This window comes from Chrysochloris asiatica, unplaced genomic scaffold, assembly GCF_000296735.1.
Source record: "Chrysochloris asiatica unplaced genomic scaffold, ChrAsi1.0 scaffold00425, whole genome shotgun sequence".
NCBI lineage: Eukaryota > Metazoa > Chordata > Mammalia > Afrosoricida > Chrysochloridae > Chrysochloris > Chrysochloris asiatica.
The window spans coordinates 491,110-501,335 of NW_006408943.1; the positions used below are offsets into that span (position 1 = coordinate 491,110).

A 10,226-nucleotide genomic window follows, 5' to 3' on the forward strand; every position below is an offset into this window, starting at 1 on the left:
TCCAACTACTGATCCTTTCTCTTTGCTCCCAACCTTTGCATTCCAATCACCAGTAATGATCAATACATCTTGATTGCATGTTTGATCAATTTTAGATTGAAGAAGTTGGTAGAATTCTTCTATTTCATCCTCACTGGCTTTAGTGGTTGGTGAATAAATTTGAATTATAGTGCTATTAACTGGGCTTCCCTGTAGGCGCATGGATATTATCCTATCCCAGACAGTGTTGTACCTCATGACTGATCTGGATATGTTCTTTCTGACGATGAATGCAACACCATTCCTCTTTAATTTGTCATTCCCGGCATAGTAAACCATGTGGTTGCCAGATTCAAAATGGCCAATACCAGTCCATTTCAGCTCACTAATGCCTAAGATATCAATGTTTATGTGTTCCATTTCATTCTTGACAACTTCCAATTTTCCCAGATTCATGCTTCGTACATTCCATGTTCTGATTTTCAATGGATGTTTACAGCTGTTTCTCTTCAGTTTTGCATTGTGCCCCATCAGCAAATGAAGGTCCCACTGGCTTTTCTTCCATGAACTTTACTCCTTTCACTTTATCACGGTCAACTCTATTTGGAGGACTTGCATTTTGAGTGCCTTCCAACCTTAGGGGCTCATTGTCTGGCACTATATCTGACAGTGTTTCTCTGCTATTCATAAGGTTTTCAGTGACTAAATATTTGGAAGTAGTTTGTCACTCTTTCTTCCTAGTCTGTCTTTGTCTGGAAGTTCATCTGAAACCTGTCCACCATATGTGACCCTGCTGGTATTTAAATACCAGTGGCATAGCTTTCAGAATCACAGCAACTCACAAGCCTCCACAGTATGACAAACTGACAGATGAGTGGTGGCCGTTTGGTTTTAAGTGGAAACTGTCACTTTAAATTTCAAGATCAGTGCGTATGCATAGTAGAACCCTCCAGGGGTGTGGGTGGGGTGTCCATTCACTCCTGCATCCCCTCTAGTCACCAGAATTGAGGTGCGCAAACAGCAAGAGACCAATGAACAGAAACACCCCCAAAAAAGAATGTCCCACCTGTATCTCTGCTGTTCTATCAGGCATTCGTGGCTGTTCTGATCAAGGAGTCCTTAGAAATTTTTATTTAATTAAAAAAATAATTTGTAATGTCTAGGCAGAATAATATTATGGAGTGTTATTTTGTTAAGTCTTTTTCTTAATATCATTGTTGTTGTTAAGTGCCATCGACTTGGTTCTGACTCATAGCAACCCTATATCAGGTTTCTCAGGAGTAGCTGGTGGTTTTGAAACACCAACCTTTCAGTGAGCAGTCCAGCACTTACCTTACAGCACCACACCAAAACTCTATAATATCATCATGTATCTAGCCAATGTTAACATTTCCCCAGTAAATCCATACTTTTTTTCCTGTTTACCAATTCAGGATCTTAGCAAGGTCTCTACATTGGAATGGGATGGTGTGAATCTTAAGTCTCTTCATTTTATTTACTGTAATTATTGAGCACTGATGGCATAATGTTTAATTGTTCGGCTGCTAACTAAAAGCATGGTGGTTTGATCCCACCAGTGGGGCTGTGAGAGAAAAGACTTGGCACTCTGCCCCCTTAAAGATGGCTCCCTAAAAAACACTATGTTGTGAAGTGTTAATTTTCTTTGCAGTTACTTTATATTCCATTAACTTTTCCCTCCATTTAGTGCCGTCTATTTTATCCCGTAATCTACCTGACCTTCTCACCATCTGAATCTCTGTTCCTACGTGTTTACTTTCTTTCACATTGTAATTGTTTTGATCATAGACTGACTTCCCAGATCCACTGAGTTTGTTCTTATGGTTTTATTCTGTTTTTGGCTCTTCCCTTTGTCAGTTGAGCTCTGGGAGATGCTGCCATTTACGTCAACCCTGGTTGTTGTCTGTTCTTGTTGGTTCTCAGTCCACAGAACTTTCTTTAGGATGTTTTGTAGTGCAGGGTTGGCTTTTGCAAAATCTCTTAGCTTCTGTTTATCCTGGAATGTTTTGATTGCACCGTCATATTTGATTAATAGCTTTGCTGGATAAAGGATTCTTGGTTGGTAGTTTTTTTCTTTCAGGGTTTTATATATGTATCCCCATTGCCTTCTTGCCTGCGTGGTTTCTGTTGAGAGATCCGAGCTTAATCTGATTTGCTTGCCTTTGTATGTAATGCTTCTGTTTTCCCTAGCTGCTTTCATGAGTGTCTTCATGTTTTTGATTTTGGAGAGCTTGATTATGATATGTCGTGGTGATTTTCTTTTAGGGTCTATCCTTCCTGGGGTTCATTGAGCTTTTTGAGTGTTTATCTTTTCGCTTTTCAGGATGTTAGAGAAATTTTCTTCCAGTAGTTCTTCAGCTATTTCTTCTGTGGACTTGTGTGATTTTTCTGTTCTGGAATGGCAATAATTCTTAAGTTATTCCTCTTCATGTTGTCCAACATGAATCTTAGACCTTCTTCAGATTTTTTATCCTTTTTCTGCTTACTCTTCTATTTTAGTAGTATTGCGAGATTTGTCTTCCAGCTCACTAGTTCTGGCTTTCATCTCTTCAATTCTACTCCTTTGCCCTTTCAGATTATTGCCTATTTCTGATATTCTATTACTGATCGTTTGGACCTCTTTCTATAGGTTTTGAATTGTTTCCAATGCTGTATCTATCTTATTTGATTGTTACTGTAGCGCTTTCCTGACTTCTTCCTTAGTTTTCTCAACTCCATTGTAAAGTGTTTTGAAACATTTTATAATCATTTTTCTGAATTCCTTCTCAGGCATGTCTTAGGCCTGTCCTCCTTCCAGAACGTAGTCCACATCTACCTCTAGGTTATTTGTCTCAGACATTTTATCTTGTTTCTGGACATGTGCTTATATGGTCATCTGCTTTTGCTTCTTGGATATGTTCAGTGGTTAGCTGTGCCCTTAATACTTAATTGAATGTGTGTTTTGGTATTTTTTATGCTTTCTGATTGTCTCCAGGTAGATGTGATCTGGATGTGGGCTTCCCTTTTCACTCTTCTTATTGCTTAACTCAGAGTAACTTTCGCAGGTGGTGTCTCCCTCCCTGGTGTATGGCAGTTGGTATTGGTTCTTGCCTGGATTGTGGGGTTTTATAGGATTTGATTGTAGTTTGACTATATGGCAGCAATTGCTGTCTCTTCATAGGTAATATAGGGAGAGAAAGAGCCCCATAAAGGCAAAAGGGGGAACCAAAAAATAACAAAACAGCAACAGCAAAAACATACACAAAAAACCCAAAAACAAAACAGATTTTATACTGTAGTCTATAATCACAGAAAAGAGAGAGGAGAGAGAGAGAAGAAAAAAAAAAATCTACTCGCTTAGGCACCCCCCTCTAGTCTCCAGAACAGAGCTGCGTATACAGCGAGAGGCTAACGAACAGATACCAAAAAAAAAATCAGAACAAAACAAAGAATATTGTCTACTTTTGTCTCTGAGGTTCCCGCAGGCATTATTCCGTGACGGGTGTGCTTGCTCTCCTGGTTGGTCTTAACCTTTGGTATCACCCAAGTTGTCGGCTCCAGGCTGCTGAGCTCGGCAGATTCTAGAGTATGAGATTTCTTGCTTCTGCTACAAGTTCCACTAGCTATAAGCTTTCAAACTTTAAAAAATACTCCTAGTAGATAAGTAGTTCAGAGTTTTGGAGCTCTGCCCTGAACCGGCTTCATCTGGTATTCTGTGGTACTGCTGATGGAGATCTTCACTGCACCTCTACTGTCTCCACCATCAAGCCTTGCCTGTAGAAAACAGTATGGAGCAGTTCTACTCGCGTCATATAGTATGAGTCAGAATCGACTCAATGGTACACAACCTCCACCGTTACCACTATTATTTCAAGAATGTTGCATCACCCCAAACAGAAGCTCTATACTGATTAAGTAATAGCTCCCTGTTTTGCCCCCACTGCCCACCCCCTACCCAGCCGTGGTGACCTCTCATCTACTCTCTGTTTCCATGCAATTGCCTACCTTGGATATGCCACATGAGCAGGATTATACACCATGTGTCCATTTGTGTCTGGTTTAGAATCTCAGTCTCTTTAAATCTGTTGTGGCCGCTCCTCTTCCTACTCCACCCCACCCCACCCTGTGTTTTCTTCTGGGGTTATTTTCTGAAGACACCATGTTGTTTGTCCTGTGGTGTTCCCATAGTGTGGACTTTTACTTTTGCGTCCCATGGTGACGTTTATGGGTTCCTCTCACCCCTGGCTTTCCTGTAAATCGGTTAAATCAATGCTTGATGCAATGCACACTTGAGTTTTAATTATGGGGGGACACTGGCTATGTTTGTGGTTGCTTCGTCCTCTGCCAGGCCAGCAGCCACCTTGACCCCTGCCCATGGATGGGTCACTTCATTCGAGGTTGCACAGCGTGACTCCCGTCTACCATTGTCTCTCTCTCTCTCTGAGCTGGACAGATGCTGCTGTGGAGAGTAAATGCCCCTGGAGATAGGGTTCATGTAGGAAAGGCAAAATGGCACTTGCTTCTTTCCCATTATTTACTTATCTCCTGAATTACAACATGTTTCCCTAAACCAAAGTCGACTCTGACTCTTAGCGACCTGAGCAACCTCCCAAGGTGGGACATGTTTCTTTGTTACATAATAAGTGAAGAGATTTAAACTGACATTGGCCAGAAACACACCAAATCCGTTCTTATTTTTATTGACTGTCAGCTGTCCCACTTTTGTTTAACACAAGGGCCAGAGCTAGGTTGGGACAACTGCTGCCTCTTGAGGTAGAAAGTAAGAGGCAGAAGAAATGATGTATGTTAAGGCAATCTTAAGCAATAGAAAATAGTTTAATAATATTGACGTCTGACAGGAGAGATTTTAAGGCAAATGCATTACTAGGGATAAAGAAGGTAATTACATAGTAATCAAGAGAACAATTCACCAGTAAAATGAAAAGTTCTGAACCTGTGAACCGCTAACAATCTTACCTAAAAATCTGAATGAAAAATTGACAGACTTAGAAGGTGAAATCGACACACCCAGGGTCATTGGAGATTTTAACATACTTCTCTCAGCAAAATTGATAGATCAAGCAACAGCAAATGAATGAGGGCATTATGAAGGGTAATTTAAAATGGCGATCTTATAAAACCTGTACCCTCAATCAAAAGAATCTGCATTAGTTTCCAGCATATCTTGAAACGTGTAAGAGCTGATCATATATTAGGCCACCAAGCATGTATCACTCTGTGCTTAGAGAATCAATATCAAATGTACTTTTATGACATTCTCTGAATGCCATAAATGCCTCAAGGTCAGGAATTGGCCACCCGAAGCCCTGTCTTAGTCTTTCAGGGCTGCTGTAAGAGAAGTAGCACAAGTGGAGTGCTTTAAGGAAGAGAAATGCATCATCTCACAGTTCTGGAGGCTGACTGTCCAAGTCAGGGTCTTAGCAGTGTCAGCTCCTTCCTTGTCAGTAGCCGCGGGAGTTTCTTTGTTTCTTGGCTCATCGACAGTCCTCGAATGACAACTGTCTTCCCTTCTGCTGTACACTCACCTGTGTCTAATCTGCTCTTGTTGTAACTCAGAAGTGATTAGATTTATATTTATATGACCTACTCAGGTGGGAATGAATTAATATAACAAAGGGAATAGAGACTTCCAAGCAGGGTCGTAACCAGAGGTGTAGGAGTTAGGATTCCAACAAATATTTGTGTGTGTATGTGTTGAACTCAATTCAATCTGTAAGCCTTCTACCAAAGGCTCCAAACTGTGTTTCATTTGGAATTAAAAAAAAATGTTTCTCATTAACCCTTGAGTTAATGAAGACCTTAAGCTGGAAATGAGAGATAGACGCAAAGTGGCAATTCCAGGGGCATTTAGAGTTTTAAGTGCCTGTTTTGGAAAGAAAACGAGGAAGTTTTAAATATACTGATCTAATTGTGTGGCTCAAGTAGTTAGGGGGGAAAAAAATCCCAAGTAAAACTGATAAAAGTAGCAGATAAAAACGAAACAAAACACGTGTAAAACAAGCACAACTGTATATAGAACATAGAAAGAATAGAAGAGGTTCCCCAGATTGGTGGGTATGCAGGAACAGGTAAGATCCCTTTTCTCTGTCAAAGGCAGAGATCCCAAAGCAGCCCCATAGCCACCAGATAGGGCAGAGGAGAGCTGCCTCAGGAGGTTTCAGAAGCAGACTGCTGTGTCTTTCTCTAGTGGAGTGGCTAGTGGGTTTGAACCTCTAACTGTTTGGTCAGCAGCCGAATGCTTGACCATTGAGCCACCTTAGATCGTAGATGAAGACGACAATCAAAAACCAAACCTACTGCTGTCGAGTTGATTCCGACTCAGAGCAATCCTGCAGAACTGAGCAGAACTGCTCCGGTGGGTGGATTCTGAGACTGACAGCCTCATCTTTCTCCCCAAACTGGATGATGGGTTTAAACCACAGCCCAGCATTCAACCCACTGAACGACCAAGCTTCCTTAGATTAGAGATGTTGTTGTTTTTGTTAATTGCCGTCGAGTCGGTTCCGACCCACAGCGACCCTGAACAGGGTTTCTGAGGCTGTAAATCTATACGGGAGTATAAAGCCTCCTCTTTCTTCCGCGGAACAGCTGGTAGTTTCAAACTGCTGACCTTGCAGTTCGCAGCCTAATTTGTAACCACTACGCTACCAGAGCTCCTTGAAGATAGTAGAGATCAAATACCACTTTTATTTTTGATGAAGCTATTGCGGGAACATGGTCAGCCCAAGAGCCACTGCAGAACCAGATGGATGGACTCTGGCAGAGGTAGCACTGGATAGCAGCGGGCCACACTCCCTGCTGCAGCCCATCAGCTCACCGAAGCCCTGGAAGCACGTCTTTTGTTGCCAGTTGCTTGGAAATGGCTCCAACTTACTGTAGCCTTAGGTACAGCAGAACTTAACCTTGCCTGGTCCCGCACCATTTCCATGATGGTTGCTGCTTGCGTCCATTGCTCAGCCACTGTGTCAACCACCTTAGACTATAGAATACTTTCCTGCTGTTGGCAAATCTGAAAACAGAGAGAAGGTCTGGGGTAAGCAACTAATGCCCCGCTGTTTCTCTGAAACGGACCCATTCGATGAGCTGCCCTTATCCTGCGGAGCAACATGCTTTAGGCAGAGAAGACCCAGGAGGTCCCGCCATGGGGAGTTGTAAAGCCAGGGGAATGGGTGTGCTCTTGCAACATGTCCTGGGCTTTGTTCCTGTATGACCAGTTTCTTTTATAAGGATTAGCATGAGGCTGGTCCCAATGAGGTGGAGGTTAAAGACATCCTGAATGTCTGACTTTTCAGCGTGTTATACCATTCCATAATCCCTGATACCAGCCACCACCCCTCTCCTCCCTCACATGTCAGTGTTCTGCAGTATGTTGCAGCATCTCACAGAACTCACAATCCTCAAAGAAATGGTTCCCAAACCCGTAGGCTGTTCTCATTCAGGAGAATTCTCCTCACACACATAGAGGGACTGAGGAACCCGAATTGTCAGGTCAAACAACAGGCTGTTGATGCACGACACTGCAGGAGCTGAGAAGTCAGGTCAGGTGATGGACTACAAGTCCCATGAAATGAGCCAGATTTAGGGTCCAGAGCAAGAGAGAAAACTTGGCCAAAAAAGCAGACCGTGCTTCCAAGGTGAGCTGAGGGTTGTGTCTGGAGTCATACCCTCTAGTTAGGTGGGGGCATCCTAATCCTTGTTGTTGTTGTTAAATTCTGTTGAGTCAATTCTGACTCAGTGATCCATCCTCATAGGGTTTCCGAGGAGTAAGTGGTTGGTGAGTTTGAACCGCCGACCTTGCAATTTAGTGCTGATCCTACAATGTCACACCAGGATGCCAGTCCTTAATCCTAAATTCCATTTTAGTCCTTAGTGCCCCCTTAATCCTTAATCTCAGTTTGTTGCTGTTATTGTTAGTTGCCAGTGAGTCAGTACCGACTCATACTGATCCTATGCCCAACAGAACGAAACACTGCCCAGTCCTGGGCCAAGCGTACAATCGTTGCTGTGTTTGAGCCCATTGATGCCACCACTGTGCCAGTCTCACTTTAATTCCGCCGTAATCCTGCCTCATTAACAATTCACTACTCCAAAACGGGGACAGTCACAGGCATAATAGATGCCAGGGTTACGATGCATCACAGAGTGAAGGAATGTGACTAGAAGGGCCTTGACTCATGGGACTTAATCATTAAGTTTGTGCCAAGCAGGGGTGTGGCCTTCTTCCTGAAGGAGAAGACCAGTTACCACTAGAGTAGCTGCTCAACCTTCTGAGACCACTTCCCCCAAACCAGCCACCTTTCTCTATTGATGCTCCTGGTATCACCGGTGGACAGTTTGACTTGTGTCTCATAAGGTACTCGAATATATGCTAGCCATATTGATGGCAAGGCACCTCTATTTCCACTGCTAGAAAACCATCGGGTGGTAGTGTGAAGAGTTCACCACTCAGCTGTTAGCCAAAAGATTGGCAGTTTGAATCCACCCAGAGATGCTTCAGAAGAAAGGCCTGGTAATCTGTAGCTGACAAGTCAGCTTTGAGAGCCCCATGGAACACAGTTAGACTCTGACACTTGTGGGGCGGCCACTGGTTTTATTCTATTTCCTGTTCCAAATTCTACCCAGTCGTAGTATTGTCCAGAATAGGTCGTCAGAGACTCCACAGTGAGGTTAGCTGAAAGCATCAGGGTAATCCAACAACGCAGGCCAGCCACATAGATGTGTTCCTGATGCAATAGAAACCAAGTTCCATGATGAATTTCCCAGAGAGAAATTAAAGTCCATTTAAATTTTTGTGCAATTGAAGTCCAAAGAAGTTAAGTTAAAAAAAAAAAACAAACTAAAAAAATTCTTGTCATTGTGAGTTAAAATTAAAATTCTCAAGTTAAAGCCTAAACAAATAGGAAGTTCTTTTTGATTTCTAATCCAGTGGAGTCTCAGCCAGAAGCACCCTCTGCCTGGGGAGATCCTTCAGCAGCTGAAGCCTGGGGCTGCTCTCTCTGGCCAGGTGTGGTTCCTTAAGATTGGGGACGTTACATTGATTCAGTACTAAGTATCTCATAAGCTGCATTTAAACATATAGTGTTGTTGTTATGAAGTATCATGAATTGGTTCTGGCTCATAATGATGGTCTAGGGTTTCTGAGGAGCTACTGGGTAGGTTTGAACCACCAACCTTGTGGTTGGCAATCCAGTGCTTATCCTGCAGCACCACTCCAGAACCCCATGTGCACATATTTCTATAAATGTATACGTGGACCCCTGTGTAGTGCTTGTAGAATCATTACTGGACTGTGAACCACAAGGTCGGAAGTTCAAACACACCAGCTGCTCCTCAGAAACTTTACAGAGCAGTCATGAGTTGGAACCAACTTGATGGCACTTAACAAGTATATATGGTGGTGGTGGTGGTGGTTATGTGCCGTGGAGTCGGAACCGATCTTGTACAGGGTTTCCAAGGCTGTAAATCCTTACGAGAGCAGAAAGCCTCATATTTCTCCTGCGGAACAGCTGGTAGTTTCAAACTGCTGACCTTAAGGTTCGTAACCACTATGCTACCAGGGTGTATATGGATACTCAGAAATCCTACACAGGGTTGCTCTGAGGCGGAATTGACTCGACACTTGACAATAACAACATATATAAGTGTATACATACATATACATGTATATAACTATGTTGTTGCTGTTAGGTGCCATTGAGTTGGTACTGACTCATAGCCACCTTATATACAGCAGAACGAAACACTGCCCAACACTGGGCCATCCTCACTACTGTTGCCACACTTGAGTCCATTGATGCTGTCACTTGGCCAATCCATCTCGTTGGGGGTCTTCCTCTCTTTCTCTGACCCTCTACCTTACCAAACATGATATCCTTCTCCAACAACTGCTTCCTTCTAACAATATGTCCGAAGTTTGAGAGATGAAGTTTGGCTCCAAGGAACACTTTTGCTGCACTCTTTCAGAACGGATCTATTGGTTCTTTTGGCTGCCCAAGGCACTTTCAATACTCTCCTCCAACACCGTAACTCAAAAGCATCAATTCTACCATCTTCCTTATTCACTGTCCAGATTTCGCACGCATATGAGGTTATTGAAAATACCATGGCTTGGGTCAGGTGCACCTTAGTCCTCAAGCTGACATCTTTGCTCTACAACACTTTAAAAAGGTTTTGTGCAGCAGATTTGCCTAATGCAACACATCGTTTGATTTCTTGACTGCTGCTTCCAT

The 10,226-nt window shown here is 42.9% G+C and overlaps 1 protein-coding gene across 1 annotated transcript in view; it reads left to right on the plus strand.

The window, feature by feature from the left end:
* Positions 1-10,226, plus strand: part of NPHP4 (nephronophthisis 4) — a 168,554-nt gene that overhangs the window by 103,338 nt on the left and 54,990 nt on the right. The gene's annotated exons all lie outside the window — the stretch shown is intronic.